Below are 19,745 nucleotides of genomic sequence, written 5' to 3'. Positions count from 1 at the left end.
GCCCCTCTCCAGTGGCCCCTGTGACTGACAAAAAAATTATATGGAAATGAATAAAGGGTTATTATTTTTTTACTTATCATTTTTGTAGGCCTAAAGTGATTCTGACATTATTCAATTGTAAAAATGTGTAGGCTATACTCCCCCCCCCCCCCCTTTCAGTCAACTAAATGTGTGTAATGCTAATTTAGCATATAGCAGCTCAGGAGATAGTAAGGCGTGGAAAGACGTTCACATACATGAAAGAATACTTCATTAAAATATCATTCAGAACATCTATTCTCAGACTTCAAAAACAAAACTGAGACAAGTTCAGAGAATTAAAGATCTCTCTCTCTCTCTCTCTCTCTCTCTCTCTCTCTCTCCTCTCTTCTCTCTCTCTCTCTCTCTCTCTCTCTCTCTCTCTCTCTCTCTCTCTCTCTCTCTCTCTCTCTCTCTCTCTCTCTCTCTCTCTCTCTCTCTCTCTCTCTCTCTCTCTCTCTCTCTCTCTCTCTCTCTCTCTCTCTCTCTCTCTGCAAAGACCGCCAAGGACACACGGCCCATAATAAAGATGGCGACAAACATCGCCGGTCAGCGAATCAAGGACACATCAATTTAGCTCCAGCAGCAACTGCCTGTGATGAGTCATGCTCATTTAGACCTGTTAGTGATGTTGATAGGCTAATTAAGACTTAATAGGCTCATTAGGCTGTACTACAGTACCTTCATTATAAAGGCCCAAATATGTTTTGCGGCTCCAGACAGATTGTCATTATTATTTTAACCAAAAAGGGCTCTTTTGATAGTAAAGGTTGCCACTGCCAATCCCTGGCTTAGGGCAAACTGCGTGATGGAAACACACACGTATCTCTTTGTAACTTGGATCATCAGACCTTCCGCGCTGGCTGTGTAACAACCCAGCCCGGGGCCCCGGACTCAATTAAACAGCCAGCATCTGTCTCTTCAGCCGGCACTGATAAGGCAGCGTGGACCCGTGTGCCACTGTGCATAGAGAGCGGGTGGTCAAACACAACATCACGCTGCCTGAGGGGACGTGCTGTTCATCTGTTCATTATCACTTTTCTCCATGTACCCTCCTGATAATGTCACACAGGTAGAGTCATGTCAGTCTCATGACTCCAGACCTGGTCTCTCCATCATGTACCCTCCTGATAATGTCACACAGGTAGAGTCATGTCAGTCTCATGACTCCAGACCTGGTCTCTCCATCATGTAACCTCCTGATAATGTCACACAGGTAGAGTCATGTCAGTCTCATGACTCCAGACCTGGTCTCTCCATCATGTACCCTCCTGATAATGTCACACAGGTAGAGTCATGTCAGTCTCATGACTCCAGACCTGGTCTCCATCATGTACCCTCCTGATAATGTCACACAGGTAGAGTCATGTCAGTCTCATGACTCCAGACCTGGTCTCTCCATCATGTACCCTCCTGATAATGTCACACAGGTAGAGTCATGTCAGTCTCATGACTCCAGACCTGGTCTCCATCATGTACCCTCCTGATAATGTCACACAGGTAGAGTCATGTCAGTCTCATGACTCCAGACCTGGTCTCCATCATGTGTCCTCCTGATAATGTCACACAGGTAGAGTCATGTCATGTCTCATGACTCCAGACCTGGTCTCCATCATGTACCCTCCTGATAATGTCACACAGGTAGAGTCATGTCATGTCTCATGACTCCAGACCTGGTCTCCATCATGTACCCTCCTGATAATGTCACACAGGTAGAGTCATGTCAGTCTCATGACTCCAGACCTGGTCTTCATCATGTACCCTCCTGATAATGTCACACAGGTAGAGTCATGTCAGTCTCATGACTCCAGACCTGGTCTCCATCATGTGTCCTCCTGATAATGTCACACAGGTAGAGTCATGTCATGTCTCATGACTCCAGACCTGGTCTCCATCATGTACCCTCCTGATAATGTCACACAGGTAGAGTCATGTCATGTCTCATGACTCCAGACCTGGTCTCCATCATGTACCCTCCTGATAATGTCACACAGGTAGAGTCATGTCAGCCTCATGACTCCAGACCTGGTCTCCATCATGTACCCTCCTGATAATGTCACACAGGTAGAGTCATGTCAGTCTCATGACTCCAGACCTGGTCTCCATCATGTACCCTCCTGATAATGTCACACAGGTAGAGTCATGTCAGTCTCATGACTCCAGACCTGGTCTCCATCATGTGTCCTCCTGATAATGTCACACAGGTAGAGTCATGTCTCATGACTCCAGACCTGGTCTCCATCATGTACCCTCCTGATAATGTCACACAGGTAGAGTCATGTCAGTCTCATGACTCCAGACCTGGTCTCCATCATGTGTCCTCCTGATAATGTCACACAGGTAGAGTCATGTCAGTCTCATGACTCCAGACCTGGTCTCCATCATGTGTCCTCCTGATAATGTCACACAGGTAGAGTCATGTCATGTCTCATGACTCCAGACCTGGTCTCTCCATCATGTGTCCTCCTGATAATGTCACACAGGTAGAGTCATGTCAGTCTCATGACTCCAGACCTGGTCTCCATCATGTGTCCTCCTGATAATGTCACACAGGTAGAGTCATGTCTCATGACTCCAGACCTGGTCTCCATCATGTACCCTCCTGATAATGTCACACAGGTAGAGTCATGTCAGTCTCATGACTCCAGACCTGGTCTCCATCATGTGTCCTCCTGATAATGTCACACAGGTAGAGTCATGTCAGTCTCATGACTCCAGACCTGGTCTCCATCATGTGTCCTCCTGATAATGTCACACAGGTAGAGTCATGTCATGTCTCATGACTCCAGACCTGGTCTCTCCATCATGTGTCCTCCTGATAATGTCACACAGGTAGAGTCATGTCAGTCTCATGACTCCAGACCTGGTCTCCATCATGTACCCTCCTGATAATGTCACACAGGTAGAGTCATGTCAGTCTCATGACTCCAGACCTGGTCTCCATCATGTGTCCTCCTGATAATGTCACACAGGTAGAGTCATGTCAGTCTCATGACTCCAGACCTGGTCTCCATCATGTACCCTCCTGATAATGTCACACAGGTAGAGTCATGTCAGTCTCATGACTCCAGACCTGGTCTCCATCATGTGTCCTCCTGATAATGTCACACAGGTAGAGTCATGTCTCATGACTCCAGACCTGGTCTCCATCATGTACCCTCCTGATAATGTCACACAGGTAGAGTCATGTCAGTCTCATGACTCCAGACCTGGTCTCCATCATGTGTCCTCCTGATAATGTCACACAGGTAGAGTCATGTCAGTCTCATGACTCCAGACCTGGTCTCCATCATGTGTCCTCCTGATAATGTCACACAGGTAGAGTCATGTCATGTCTCATGACTCCAGACCTGGTCTCTCCATCATGTGTCCTCCTGATAATGTCACACAGGTAGAGTCATGTCAGTCTCATGACTCCAGACCTGGTCTCCATCATGTACCCTCCTGATAATGTCACACAGGTAGAGTCATGTCAGTCTCATGACTCCAGACCTGGTCTCCATCATGTGTCCTCCTGATAATGTCACACAGGTAGAGTCATGTCAGTCTCATGACTCCAGACCTGGTCTCCATCATGTACCCTCCTGATAATGTCACACAGGTAGAGTCATGTCTCATGACTCCAGACCTGGTCTCCATCATGTACCCTCCTGATAATGTCACACAGCTATCCCGCAAAGTGATTGCCTCCACCTTCAACGTCGACACATTTTAATATTAATCCAAAAAGGTTCATAGTGACTATACTTTACTTAGATCGTTAGATTTTCTTCTATATCAGACACAGATTTTTCATTCCTACCTGACATGTTTCGACGGCAATACTTCCGTCTTCATCAGAGGTGTCACTAGATGGTGTGTGACGTGTCTTAAACAGCTGATGTTGTCAAATCTGACAGGACGATCACACCTCTGTAAACAATATCAGCTGTTTAAGACACGTCACACACCATCTAGTGACACCTCTGATGAAGACGGAAGTATTGCCGTCGAAACATGTCAGGTAGGAATGAAAAACCTGTGTCTGATATAGAAGAAAATCTAACGTCATTTTAATATTGTATTGACGAGAAGGTCAGTCATGTAAGTTACTAATCAAACAACTCTAACAAGGCACAGTGACTTCTAATAGGAAGTTATGGTGGCTCTGTCATTCCCACGCCGCCCTCCGAAAGCCTGTTCCTACAACTATCTCTGGTATCCACGTCCCGGAGCGGCTTGACAGTTTGACGTTTGAGGTCTATTTAGAGACTGTGAAAGATCTCATAGGTCCACCTCTAAAACGAGATCGTTCATCTCAAGGGGTTTTCCTTCAGTAAAGTACACTTCAATGTGTTTCCCTCTGTAGTGTACCAACACTGGAGGAAATAGATTTGGGGAGATAGAGTTGCAGAAGTTGCGCTGTGTTTCCCTGAGATCGCCTGTCGATCCAAGTGTTGCTCAGTACCGTGATGTTTTCCCCCTTCGAGTTCCGCTGAGGTTTTGACTTCCTGTTTGAGTTTCTGTATCACTGCTCATGCCTCGTGCCCGTCACTCTGCTCATGCCCGTCACTCTGCTCATGCCCGTCACTCTGCTCATGCCCGTCACTCTGCTCATGCCCGTCACTCTGCTCATGCCCGTCACTCTGCTCATGCCCGTCACTCTGCTCATGCCCGTCACTCTGCTCATGCCCGTCACTCTGCTCTTCCAGTCAGTCCAAACTAAGTCACTGATGTTGCCGCTGCAGGAGACGTGACATGGTGGACTGGATGGTGGTGATGCAGTTTCTTTTCTGCGACAGATTCGTCTTTGGAAAGCCTCACCCAGCAGTGTTTACAACAACAGCCTCACCCAGCAGTGTTTACAACAACAGCCTCACCCAGCAGTGTTTACAGCAACAGCACCTGTAAAAGCCTTTATGAACAGGATAAAGGTTGAATCACTATTGCTTATATAAGTTGGCGACTCGTGAGAGAGAGAGAGAGAGAGAGAGAGAGAGAAGAGAGAAGCAGAACAGAATTGAGTTTATATGAAAATGTCACAGATTATGATTTAACATGGATTGGGAGCTTTATAGTTTGAATGAAGCTTTGCCCAAATCTATAAATGTATTTCAGCAATCAAAGGATTCAGATTAGTGAGGTTCAACGTGCTGGGACAAAAATCCATCAACAAACCTCAGTTAATTAAATTGCCATTTTTTTAATCGACGTTTTTCTATTGTAATCAAAAGCTGACACCCGTGGGAACAGCGTTTCCACAACCGTTTTTCACATTCCCTTGTTTGATTTATTACAGTCGCTTTCACAAAGCTTTCATAACATGAATACAATACCAGTTGATGACTAGTTTAAATGCTGACCAATTTTGTTTAAATAAAGAGTAATAAACTGCATCAATCTGAGTGACTATACAGAGAGACTCAAACACATTTCTATAATATATAATGCACAGCCTGACACTAATTTTCATTACTTCAACCGTGGTCTTGCATCGAGTCTGCTGTAACAAGTCAGCTCCACCAATCAGAAGTAACGCAACACCAGCACCGACTCTTAAGTCAGCTCCATCAATCAGAAGTAAGGTAACAGCAGCACCGACTCTTAAGTCAGCTCCACCAATCAGAAGTAAGGTAACAGCTGCAGCACCGACTCTTAAGTCAGCTCCACCAATCAGAAGTAAGGTAACAGCAGCACCGACTCTTAAGTCAGCTCCACCAATCAGAAGTAACGCAACACCAGCACCGACTCTTAAGTCAGCTCCATCAATCAGAAGTAAGGTAACAGCAGCACCGACTCTTAAGTCAGCTCCACCAATCAGAAGTAAGGTAACAGCAGCACCGACTCTTAAGTCAGCTCCACCAATCAGAAGTAACGTAACACCAGCACCAACTCTTAAGTCAGCTCCACCAATCAGAAGTAACGCAACACCAGCACCAACTCTTAAGTCAGCTCCAGCAATCAGAAGTAACGCAACACCAGCACCGACTCTTCTTCTTCTTGAATAGGTCAACTTTGAATGCAGACTGTCTTTAATAAAACACACTTGAGAAAAGAGTGGTCTGTCTTGTTGTATTTAATTGTTGCAACAATGGCACAAATCACTTCATCAAAATCAGAGGACCCGAAAAGACAAAAGCATCAATCTGTCTCATGTCGGATCAGATCACTTTTGTTTGTCATACAATGAAAACAATAGAAAACTGGAGTTCTTATTCAAACATGTTACAATGATACAGTAGTAGATACATGAGGACCATTTATTGCTACATCGGGGCACATCTCTCTGCTTATCTCTCTGGGAAGACTAAAACTCTTTTCTCAGCAAGAAGCCACATTCTTTCCCACAGACTGAGAGAGTAAATTACAATAAATCCAAGAAATAACACCACACCAGCACTGACTCTTAAGTCAGCTCCAGCAATCAGAAGTAACCTAACAGCAGCACCGACTCTTAAGTCAGCTCCAGCAATCAGAAGTAACCTAACACCAGCACCAACTCTTAAGTCAGCTCCAGCAATCAGAAGTAACGTAACACCAGCACCGACTCTTAAGTCAGCTCCAGCAATCAGAAGTAACGTAACACCAGCACCGACTCTTAAAGGCCCATTCCGTTGGTTTTGGCGAGAAATAAATGTGCACAAAGTGTTTATTATTGGCACTGAGTGAATGCGCCTTGACGTCACTTAAAAATGGCGACCAAACCGCCGTAAAACCAAACAGAAGAAGAAGAAGAAGAAGAAATGGCGACCAGGGGCGTTTCTCTCCGACCAGCCGTTCAGAAGATACATGGAAAACCGCAGTTTCGAAGTGGATAGCATCTCCCGCCACAGCTAGAGGATGTGACGTCTCGCGCGTTCACGTCGAGCTTGCCTCTTGTCCTACGCTAACAGGAAATGGCTGAAGTAGCTTTTAACGTTACGCTCGTCGCTAGCTGCTAGCTAAAGGAAACAACAAACACAGACTCCAGAAAAGTCCAGACTAAATAAATAAATATTTATCTAATGAAGCCCATCTGGCCAGACAGCAGCAATGTGACCGACATCGGGGGGAAACTAGAGTCAGGACTGTGTTTTCGGTTCATGAAGGGAACTTGCTGCTTGTAGCTAGTGTAATGTGGTTTTGACCAGATAACGTTAGCTGCTTGCTAATGGATTTTCAAGATTCAAGATTTTTACTGTCACTCCGTAGTACAAGTATCTGACCACCTGGTCAGAAACTCTGCTAACATTACCGTCTTGTGTTAAGTAATGCAACCCTAACGTTACTACCGTTATGCTTATGGTCATGGAACATTATTGTTTGACTGCATTTAGCTGCGGTGGTGATTCGTTAGCTTGATGCTATACGCGGCTAACTAATAGATTTAGCTATATTTATAGAAATTACCACCAGCCCCACTAATAACGTTACTGTCTTGTGTTGATAATGAATCTAACAGTCGGAAATATGCCTAACGTTAGCCTACTGTCTGTTATGCTTACGGTACATTGTTTGACGGTAGGCTACCATACATACAGGGGGAGCAGGCTATTTCCTGGCTTGTGCTAACATGAGTATCCACTTCCCGCAGCCAGCAGGCTCTGACTGCAGTGGGACTGCACATACTAGTAATGTTAGCTTGATGCTAATCGCGGCTAACTAATATTAATTTACATTTATAGAAATTACCACCAGCCCTACTAATAACGTTACCGTCTTGTGTGGATAATGAATTTAACAGTCCTAAATATGCATAACGTTACTGTTATGCTTATGAAACATTGTTTGATTGTTCAGTTTGGTCAACTCCAGGCATTACCGTACATAAGGGGAGCAGGCTATTTCCTGGCTTTTGCTAACATGAGTATCGACTTGCCCGCAGCCAACGCAAGCCAAAACACGACCAAACATGCCACAATAACGTCCCCTAATTCATCCAGAATCCTTCCTGGGCATCTCGAGGCTGATCTGACCGATAAATTGTCCAGGTTGCCGTTTTCAAGTGACTTTTATGAGTTAACGTTACAAAGCAACGAACAGCTCTGCTGTTGCCAGGCAACTACTTGTGCGCGTGCGAGTATGGTGCCCGCGCGTCAGCTCGTTCACACGCTGCCTGCAGTTACACTAACGGCCACCGGCGTCAGTAATAGTGAGTTTTGACGGATTGGGCCTTTAAGTCAGCTCCAGCAATCAGAAGTAACATAACACCAGCACCAAGTCAGCTCCACCAAGCATTGGCAATCAGAGGTAATGCATTAACACAAGAGACAACTCTGGTTCTGCTGGCTTGGACCAAGATAGCGACCTGTAAGCAAAACACGCTGAATTATGGTCTCGCGCCTAATTTGAAGCGATCGGATTATTAAACTGAGACAATGAAACCTAATAAAACCCCAGAAGATCCAGTTACAGTGAGAAGTTGATGATGGATCCAGGCACGCTGCTGAGACGTGGCTGCTCCTCAGACACGCCCTCCAGACAGACAGAGACCTTGGGACGGCTCTAATGACATCATCAACCATAGACGGCGACCACGCAGCAGTGCCACCGCACCGTCTATTCCAGCTGAGCGTGCACTTTTACACGCATGAGTTATAGCAACTGTCTCAGGCTCCCCCCCCTTTCATCACACACACACACACACACACACACACACACACGCCGCAATGATTAATCAATTAGTTGTCATTCAACTTCTTCTTAAATGTGACCCCCCCCCCCCCCCCCCCCCCCGGTTTCTTTACTCCTCTATGACAGAATACTGTATATTTGGCTTGTGGACAGAACAAGACATTAAGGACGTCATCTTGGGCTTTGGGAAACAATGATTGACATATTTCACCATTTTCTGACATGTTATAGAGAGACCAAACAGCTAATCGATTAATGGGAGAAAATAATGGACAGATTAACCGACAATGCTTGAAAATAATCGTTAGTAGCAGCCCCTCACAGTGCCCTGCTGTCCTATTCCCTGCATTTTTAAACACTCAGGAAACTGCTTGGCCGATATAGCAGCCAACGTAGCGAGGCTGGAAATCACAGCGATGGGGATGATGCATGACATCATCATCCATAGCAGGAAGTCATTAGCGGCGGTCAATATGGCCGTCTCTATGGAAGAAGAAGAGCGGCCACAGAGGGACACAGCGGTACACCAGGCCAGGCCAGGAGTGAGTTAGAGCACAGGAGGTAGCTCAGGCCAGGCCAGGAGTGAGTTAGAGCACAGGAGGCAAAGAGAAACCACACAGTCACACATTTCTTATGATCTCGTGTTACAGCCCAGCCAGACGCTGGCTGAGACAACAACCCTGACAGGGGGATGAGTTCATACTATTATAGTGTGTGGGATCAGATGACACTAACTGTACACAGCACAGATGCACAAAGTGTAGATGGTGCAGCCAGGGGGCGCCGCTCATCATGTACGGCTGCCATATGGTGATGTGTGCATAGACCGACTGTGCATAATAGACTTTTAATGAGCAGAGCCGAACACAAAGACAACTAGAGGACCACTCAGAGAGCGCAGAGCTCCAGCAGGGTCCAATAGTCCACTCTGGATCTGGATCTGCTCCAAAATGTAATGGGTTCTTCCTTGGCCCCTGCTACACCCTGCCACCACGTTTTTCAGGAAAATCCCTGTTCACAGACAGTCGGACAAACCGCACGAAAACATCACCTCTGTGAGTGCTGCATACTTCTGCCAACTTTTCCCACAAAGTTTTGTGGCATTACGTGAATCCGTTTGGAAGTTAAGCACCTTTTTGTGATTGGCCACGCCCATGATTGCCCCACCCCCTTTGTCCAGTGGGCGTGGAAAGTGAATCACTTCTAAGTTTAGTTGGCCCATGACCTACTATTTTGTACAAAGTTTTGTGCAAATCCGTTCATAACTTTTTGAGACAGCGGCCAAAGAGACAGACAGACAGACAGACAGACAGACAGACAGGCAGGCAGGCAGGCAGGCAGGCAGACAGACAGACAGGCAGACAGGCAGGCAGGCAGGCAGACAGACAGACAGGCAAGCAGACAGACAGGCAGGCAGGCAGACAGACAGACAGGCAGGCAGACAGACAGACAGACAGGGGTGAAAACATGACGTCTGGCCGTTGGCGGAGGTAATTGAATATTGAAACGCTGGAGGTCTAACAGTGAAGACTTGACATTATTATGGCTTCTTGCATGCAGACACATGGGTCCAGAAGAACCCACATCCTGAATAGAGAGACATTTGTGGCACACACACAAACACACACACACACACACTTCTGCTAAAGGGGAACAGGATACCTATATATGTATGCTGGGTGTGTGAATACTGGTTTTTGTTGGCTAGTTCCATTTCCTCTCTCTGCACAGTGCAATCAATACTCTCAGTGATAGCTTGACAGCAGATTGTGGACTGAGCAGGTGAAAAGTGTTCACATGGAGATCTGAGCAGGTGAAAAGTGTTCACATGGAGATCTGAGCAGGTGAAAACTGTTCACATGGAGATGCAACGGGATCTTTCTTTCTCTACGGGTGCCATTTTGAAAACAGGTTGACATGACAAAACAATGAATGGTGACACTTGACAAGCAACCAAAAGATAGTAAAGAAAGACATTTTAAATCGCTTTTCTCTCGGTTGGGCAGAAAAATAACGATCATCACGTGTGGTGAAAACTAAACGGTTTAGAAGCCCCAGCTGATTCTCCATCAGTGCTCGCAAGAATACAGGAAACGTAATGAAAAAGGAAGAAGTAGTGTTTGTGTTGGAGAGAGAGAGAGACACACACAGCGAGAGAGATTGTCTCGTTGTGCTAACAATCCACTAAGCCACCAGGATCATCTTTTTTAAACAATATCACAAAACCCCGGCATGAATCTTTGACAACATTTCAATAACAGGCCTCATTTTGCCAAGCCCCAATCTGTTTTTCGATGTTAATTATTTATAACGCACAAACACTAACTGAGCATGCTGAGCAGTTGCAGTAGCCCGCAGCCGACTGTGCCACCACAACAAAGAGCACGACTACAGTAGATAAAGCAGAAGTGAGAAGCTAGCTGTGACAGTTAGCCCTCGAGACACGTCCACATGTTCCTGGCTTTAATTCAGCTGAAATTGATTGATAATTGCTATAGAATCGCACAATAAGTGCTGTCAAACCCAGGCTCTGCTCCGCTCTTTAAAATACTGTGGGAGGCTCACTCCACCAATCACCATCAATCACAAGCAATTGTGTCAAACAACGCCAGCGGTTAATTTGCAGAAAGCAACTATACGAGCTTCCAGATAGTTGAATCACGTTTTTTCCACCTGCGATTAATAACTCTCCTCTGAACACGACTGTATCTCTGAAGAGAGGGGGGGGGAAGGACGAGTTCATTTGCAACGGCACAATAGCAGCACAGTCCATTAAGACTCCAGGCTGCTTCCCTCTCAGCTTGAGCAGATTAAGTGGCACAGCCTCTGCCCTCTCTCCCTCCTGTTTGGAATCATAATTATGCCTTTAGTTGTTCCTTTCTCATCTGTAGTCGGATGTGTCCGGACTACCGACGAGTGACGACGAGACGACCTCGGGAATCTGTTGTCGACTCGAGTCGGACCCCCCCCCTGTCAGGACTACTGATGAGACCACCTCCGAATCTGTCGAGTCCTACACACAAATCCCTGCTGTTCAGAACACACCATCAGCCGGCCCAAGATGTGAGGCCCGACCGCCAAGAATATCAAGTAGAGGGAGAGGAGCAGAGCGGCCCAAACGCTGCGGAACGTGTAGAGATGATATCATTGTAGGGGATGCACCACCATATTGGATTTTGTTTGTTTGTTGCCAATATCCGATGTGCCGATATTTTCCAACTGTTTGGGCTGATTTGCGATGCCGATATATCAAGAACATCAAGTCTCTCCTGTAGTGGAATGAACACATTTATGCCTACTCTGATTATGAGGGCCCACTGGCAGATACAGATAAATACAAAGCTTTTCAGTAAAGTATCAAACATTTGAACATAATTAAAGCGTCGTTTTAATCAGCCTGTCATATCTTGCCGATGCCCATAGTTCATTTTAAAGCCGTTATCGGCCGATAACAATGACATGCCGATATCAGTCTTTGCTCGCGGAGTACACCATCACCTTTGAGAAACCCATCTGAATATCCTGCCTTGGCTAAGATTTGTCTAAGGAGGCTACCAAAGGCGGCTACTTAATTTGGTTTCTTTGTTTGTGTCTGCTACATTGAAATTATGTTCTCAACCGTGCGCTCGAGATCCATTCTGTGAGGAAGCAGAGAGCAAACATCATTATGTTGACTGTCTCGGCTTGATGTGATGTTTGCTCATCATCTGAACAAAAGACCGGCACGTTGTTTAGTAAAATGTTTTTTCTCCAGACTGCCGAGAGTAAAATCTATTCTTCTGAGCCGAGATATTTCTTTTGTTCCTAGCTCAAGCACGACACCCGATCAGAGCTCCTATACTGTCTGTCTCTGCCTACAGGAAGGCCAGCGCCCGCTGTCACTGTTCTCACGTGTGTCAGAAACGTCAACGTTGTGTGTATGAAATGAAAAGGGAGCCAATCGACCGTACATACATGTGCTAATCCCATGTGTGAGGATGCAGGATGAGTTACACTGCAGCTCATGCAGGATGAGTTACACTGCAGCTCACGCAGGATGAGTTACACTGCAGCTCAGCAGAGAGAATAAGCATTGTGTTATTATGGGGACGTTTATGCATGCGCGCTCCACAGATACCAACGGGACAATGACGTCTCTTATCGCAACAAGCCCCTCAGGATTTCACAACAGTGGCAAAGACAGAAGCACAGGCGACAGTGATGTAACACGCACACACAGCTGCTGTTTCTTCCTCGGGCTTTGACTCAACGCTGAACACGACGCTGATTTCCTGGAAGGCTGGAATTCTATAGGAAGGAGACCCAGCCGAGACGTGCAACCTTGGTGTGACAGAATATGACTGAGACTGAGAGGCTAATTGGTTTGGCCTCCTGGTGGAGAAGTGAATATAACAGCAGACTTCTCGCACATTAGCAGAGCCAGGCTGTGGCAGGAACAAAACCTTTCCCACCTAGTTTACATACACCGCTTTGCTGCGTGTTCAAAGTGAAAAAATGATATTATGAACATGAAATTAAGTGGAATTGTAATAGCCTACACTCACACGTGACAACTGTACCCCCCACTAATATGGCTACACAACAAGACAGGCATTAGATTCTCGATTCACTCTACCTCTACCAAAAACGAATGCACTGAAAAGGACGGTAATGTATAGAGCAGTTGCTTATTGGAATAATATACCTAGTAATATAACAATGCATGGCAAGTAACACATTTTTGTAAAAATAAAAATAAAACATGCAGTGATGAATAATGAGATAGTTTTAGGTCATTAAGTATTGTATTATATTATACTGCATTATGTTATATTATATTATATAACATTATATTATCATTAATTCATACACTTTCTGTAATATATGATATGAAATAAGAGTGAGCTGCTTCACTCTGTCTTTTTGTCTTTGTTTGTTATAATTCTCAACTTGTCGACAATGTTATTGTATTATTATGTTTTTATGTTATGTGTTTGGACCCCAGGAGGAGGAGTCATCTCACCTTGGTGCAGCAGACTAATGGGGATCCACAATAAACAATAAACAATCAACATCTAGATGATGGTGTGAATGAGGCAGGACAGGACTTGAAGATAAGATGACCCTGCAGCCGTGGAGGAGATGATGTCATGTGTTTGATGATGTCATGTGTTTGATGGCAGGATGGGGTGCAAACTTGTCACTAATTGCTATGATGCAATCAAAGCAACACAATTATAGCGTCATATAATACAGTGTCCAACTGCTGTGTTGCTGCTGTTTGAATAGCCGGAAAACAATCAGACATTAAGCTCTCATTGCTTTGCAGGCAGCTGGGCTATCTAGGGCGCCTGCTGTCTGGGATGGTTTATTCTAATAGGGAGCGACTGGACAGTGCGCTCCAGACTAGTCCAGACACAGACCAGTAGCCCGGACATCCACGGTGAAAACATCGAGGAAATGTTCGGAGACACAAAGCGAATGGGGGGCTGTCACTTTTACTAACCATAAACAAACAATCCTAGTAGCCTACCAGCACTATAGTCTCATGATAAAGTCAGCGGACACAAGCGCACTAGTGCCTCGCCTATTGCGAGCCCATATTCACGTTAACAACGGATTTGTCTTGTGAAAATTGAGAGAATAACCAACATCGTGAAGCAAAGACGACTGTATAGATCTTTTCACAGATCTCACAGCTCCCCTAATTGTGTCTAGAACATTTTTTTAAATTACATCTTCATGACCTCCTATCATATCCCAATCTCATCATCATCATGACTTCATCATGTCCCAACCTCATCTTCGTTACCTCATATATCAACCTCATTTCTCGACGAAAATGTACAAGGGTTGCTGGGACATGTTTAACATGACTTCACGACAAACGGAGTACTACTGAGACCAATCTAATATAATCTAATATAATCTAATCTGTGCAACAATGTCACCATCAACAGCGGGCATACAGCACGTTATATCTGCAAAATGCGGCAGAGCGTATCGCTCGGTCAGATCATAAACTCAATTTGCATTTTGCATACATACCTTTACAGCAGACTACGGTGAACGTCGCAGGGCCGAGTCCGACTGTCAGCTTCTACAGCGGGGTAATAATGTCAGACAATATTCTCACACAATCACATCCACGCACGGTGCGTCTGTGTCAGGCTGGAGGCGCAGAGGAGATCGAGGAGCTACGCGGACGCAGAGCTGCAGTGTGGTGGACCACGGCACGGACAGGAGGACCATCACATTGTGATTTGACTGAGGCACAAAACACTACAACACACGCTCACCGCTCCGTTTGGCACCGAATGATTATTCCCTCGCCGCCCCCCCCCCACGCTCGCAGCTGTGTGTACTAGTATAGCCAGTGCGCGTCATCACACACTTCCGCGTTAAAATGGGGCGACAACATGCAGCACGCGAGATATGAAAGGACAGGCGGCGCACGAGTGCGCATCTGTGGACTACAAAGAGGAGGAAGAGGAGGATGGTGGTGGCGATGATGATGATGTTATAATTTGATTGGATAGGCGATATCATCATCCTCATTATATTAAGTAAGTGGGCTCTGTCTGTGGTCCCACATTGTGAGATTTGTGATGATTTGGGGTCAGTAATGATGTCACTGAAATGTCACAAATGTATATGACATCATCAGTGATGGTCACTCGAGCAATTGTGATGTCACTGATGATGTCACAGTGTCTATGACATCATCAGTCAATGTGCAGACTCTACTTTTCTCTCACTACTGATCACTCACCGACGTCGTCATCATCAGTGATGCGAAGTTGAGCAATTGTGCGCCGCTGAGTGATGTCACTCGAGCACTCCAATGATGTGATCAGTGATGGTCACTCGAGCAATTGTGATGTCATCAGTGAGTGATGGGGGATCAACTACATCAATTTCCCTGGAGGAAGTCACTGAGGTTGTCACACACCACTCCCACCGTGGGTTGATGAGATCGGTCCAGAAATGCTGAAGGCTTTGTGGTGTTAAGGGGCTGTCATGGATGACAGACACCTCTCATCAACACTGCCTGGAAGTTTGGGGCAGTGCCCAAGGAGTGACAGACAGGGGGTATCACATTGCTCAGCCTCCCTGGGAAAGTCTACTCTAAGATGGAAGAAGAACCATGCCGCCTTGGTCATGGGACAATGGACCAGCTCTTTACTGTCACGAAGATCATGCAGGGGGCCTGGGAGTATTACTGTAGATGTGCTTTGAGCATTTGGAGAAGCCTCATGACCAAGTGTCAGATACCAAGCCAGAAGTAGCCTACCGCTGCCGGGAATTGAACTCGTGTCTCCGCGGATGATGATGATGGTGTTTATACTAATGAGTATGGCTCATATGCCTATTGAGAACAATGCTCATAATCCAGTCAGATGCTGTCACCCTGCGTTAAGAAGTTCCAGTGCTGCATTGGGCATTGATCATGTCAGGTTATGAATGGCTGGTAGTGTTATGGCCCTCTTGACTCAAGTGATTCACAGAGACCATATAGTTCCACATGAAGAGCACAGTGTTGGAGGAGAAGAAGGCTCACTTAAAGAAGGGAATGTAGCCTCTCTCTCTCTCTCTCTGTGTGTGTGTGTGTGTGTGTGTGTGTGTGTGTGTGTGTGTGTGTGTGTGTGTGTGTGGACTCAAAGTCCGGGATCTGTCTCTCTCTCTCTCTCTCTCTCTCTCTCTGTCAAACCTCTTCATTGTCTTTGGGCTTATTACTGATGCACGGCCCGCCGCTGCGTCCTCGCGGGCCGGGACAACAGAGCCTCTGTGCTCTGTCTGGGGCGAGTGGGCACCTCCGAGCACACACACACACACACACACACACACACACACACACACACACACACACACACACACACACACACACACACACACACACACACACACACACACACACACACACACACACACACCCCCACCTCACAGTGAGGCGCAGTCTCAGCGGCTGAGACACACAGACAGCCTGCCTCTCTGCACGCGGCCGTTAGGACGCGAGTCCATGTGCAGACAGGCAACCAGGCATAACACAGCTACTCCTCAGGAGGTCTACACACTGACTAGAGAGAAGACACCTTACACACACACACACACACACACACACACACACACACACACACACACACACACACACACACACACACACACACACACACACACACCTTACACACTCAGTAGGCCTACACACTGACTAAAGAGAACACACCTCACACACACTCAGTAGGCCTACACACTGACTAAAGAGAACACACCTCACACACACTCAGTAGGCCTACACACTGACTAAAGAGAACACACCTCACACACACTCAGTAGGCCTACACACTGACTAAAGAGAAGACACCTCACACACACACACACACACACACACACACACACACACACACACACACACACACACACACACACACACACACACACACACACACACACACACACACACACACACACACACACTCAGTAGGCCTACACACTGACCCCAAGAGAAGACACCACACACACTCAGTAGGCCTACACACTGACTAAAGCTCATATCTGCAGTTTGAGATATACATCTGGTTTAAAGCTCATATCTGCAGTTTGAGGTATGCGTGTGGTTTAAAGCTCATATCTGCAGTTTGAGGTAGGCGTGTGGTGTAAAGCCAGCCAGGCCCTTCCTTCTCTGAAAGAAAGAATGCATCACTGGATACCGGTCAGACGCCAAAGCAATTCAGTGTTGGCTGGAGAAACAGGTAGAGGAGAGTTAGTGGTCATAAACAAGCTGAGAGAGAGAGAGGGGGGGGGGTCATTAGCGGTGGTCGTGTTCACTGAATATTTTCCATCTTTTACCAATAAAATCAAATAAAAGTAAATCAATAATGAGAGAAAGATCTGAAGGCTGTCTGTCGTTTTAACACAGGTAACAGATAGATGACAGAATCTTTACAACCCTGCCTGTCAAAATGACAGATGAGAATGTCTAACGCAACCTCTGGTCAGCAGGTTGGATCGGAGGAGCAGAGATGGTAAAGATAGTCTTCTTGTTTTTGAGCCGTTGAGGTTTCCGTGTCAAGTGTCTGTGTGTGTGTGTGTGTGTGTGTGTGTCTGTGTGTGTGTGTGTGTGTGTGTGTGCCCTGCTGCCTATCTCTCATCTCTTCTAGGATGAACCTGTCAGACTGGTAATGCTTGATCGTCTCACCCCTCGCCCTCTCCACTCCTCTGCCGATTGCTGCCATGGCAGCAACACAGGCTACAAATCTATTTTCACAGACACATACAAGGTCGAGGTGCAATAGATAATGATAAAACACGCACTCACGCACACTTTTGCAAGAAATTACATGTTGGAATTAGAGCTGCAACAATTAATCGATGAGTCGATCGACAGAAAATTAATCGACAACTATTTTGATAATCGATTAATCGTTTTGAGTACAATTTTAAGAGAAAAGGTCTAAATTCTCCGATTCCAGCTTCTTAAATGTGAATATTTTCTGGTTTCTTTACTCCTGTATGACAGTAAACTGATATTATCTTTGAGTCGTGGACAAAACAAGACATTTGAGGGCGTCATCTTGGACTTTGGGAAACACTGATCGTCATTTGCCACCATTTTCTGACATTTTATAGAGCAAACAACTCATCGATTCATCGTGAAAATAATCCACAGAGGAATCGATTATGAAAATAATCGTTAGTTGCGGCCCTAGTTGGAATATTCTAAACCTGTTTTTAGAAAATGTGATCCAGATCTTCACAAAACGACATTCTTTGATCTTGAAATAGCCTTGATAATAATGAATAAAGATACTGATTCTAACACGATACAACAGTCTGGACACAGCAACTTGCTTCATTGAATTTTGTAAAATGACACAAGAGCAAAATGTAACTTGTCCACTTCGACTGTTCCAATGAATTACATGAGTGAATACAACAGGTAGGTAGTCAGAGGTCTGCAGTGGCTTGTTTTCAAAGCATCATTTCAACATCCCACTGAGCAAGAATTCTTCCTCAATAAGACACCTTTAACAACAGTTCTTGTGCTTTGTAGTGAGTCTGTGCAAACGTACCTGTCACAGTAGCAAGCAAGAGGCGCGCTGAACAATCCTGAAACAAACAGAAAGCACAAACCAGAGTTCCACTGGTGCAGCAGAAAATAACACGGTGCACCTCTGAGGGCGGGTGAGAAGGAGGTTCTACTTACTGAGAAACAAACAGCTTAGCTGGAGGCGACCGAATCAAATACTAGAAGAAAACTATAAACCAGGGGTGTCCAAACTGTTTTGAATGGGGGCCAGATTAGATAATGTGAAAATGCTGGGGTGGTGGGGGGTGAGGTGCTTCTCGCATCATATGGATTATAAAAATAAAAAATAAAAAATCACATATAAATGTACTCTAAATATTTTGTTTACCATCTGAAAACATTAGTTTTGCCTGTGCTGTTCCTACTTGGTGCTTGTACAAACTGTATGATAGCGCTGTCATCGTTAGGTGAAGGGGAAAAAATGCAAATTGAACTTGCTTGATTAACCAATACTGTGTGGAGGGCCACATATAGTATATTTTCAGAGACAAGACGAGGGCCACTTAAAATCTGTCCACGGGCCGGACTTTGGACATGCCTGCTATAAACCTCCAAAACTGTACCATAGTCACAAAATAGTAAAATGCTCAATTTATGGGGGCTCTTTCATGAAAGCTGTGTGTAACAAAGGGGATTTTTTTGGCATCATCCAGTACATGACAAATTCAGTCAGAAAATGAGCAAAGATGAGAGAAAATGTTGATTTCATCGCTGCATAGCCCTTCAAAGTAATGACTAATGAGTTGTGAAAATAACAGCTGCGATGCATCTGAACGAGTGCAACCCCTGCCTGACCTCCTGAACGTGCGACAGTTCTCATGAAAAACTCACTTCCCACTGCTGCCGAGAAGTTTGACAGAACATTAGCATAGAGGAAGTCTTATTTCTTCCAGCCTTCTAGAATGATTGTGCCAGTAAAATGGGGACAGGTGACTCGGGTGAGGTTTTGTGATGGGAACTGTATCCAGCAAACTGAAAAGAAGCTGCAGGCTCACTTCTCTTTTTAGCCAAGTTGTTGGTTTCACAAATCGAGAGCCAAAGTGGAACGTCACTTCCTGCTTTCAGCACT

General features: G+C 45.6%; 2 protein-coding genes across 2 annotated transcripts in view; one reads left to right on the top strand and one right to left on the bottom strand.

Moving 5' to 3' along the window:
* The window catches only part of marchf8 (membrane-associated ring finger (C3HC4) 8), a 121,969-nt gene extending 107,087 nt beyond the window's left edge, over window positions 1–14,882 (bottom strand). The window contains exon 1 of the mRNA XM_083658191.1: window positions 14,638–14,882. The gene's annotated coding sequence lies outside the window, so the exon portion shown is untranslated. The remainder of the gene's footprint in view (window positions 1–14,637) is intronic.
* LOC310796326 (transmembrane protein 150A) overlaps window positions 1–19,745 on the top strand; it is a 243,518-nt gene that overhangs the window by 219,336 nt on the left and 4,437 nt on the right. The window lies entirely within an intron of this gene.

The sequence above is a fragment of the Poromitra crassiceps genome, assembly GCF_964638095.1.
Source record: "Poromitra crassiceps genome assembly, chromosome: 22".
NCBI classification, from domain to species: domain Eukaryota; kingdom Metazoa; phylum Chordata; class Actinopteri; order Beryciformes; family Melamphaidae; genus Poromitra; species Poromitra crassiceps.
Note: the sequence above shows the minus strand (reverse complement) of the source record. Positions and strands in the feature narration are given on the sequence as shown.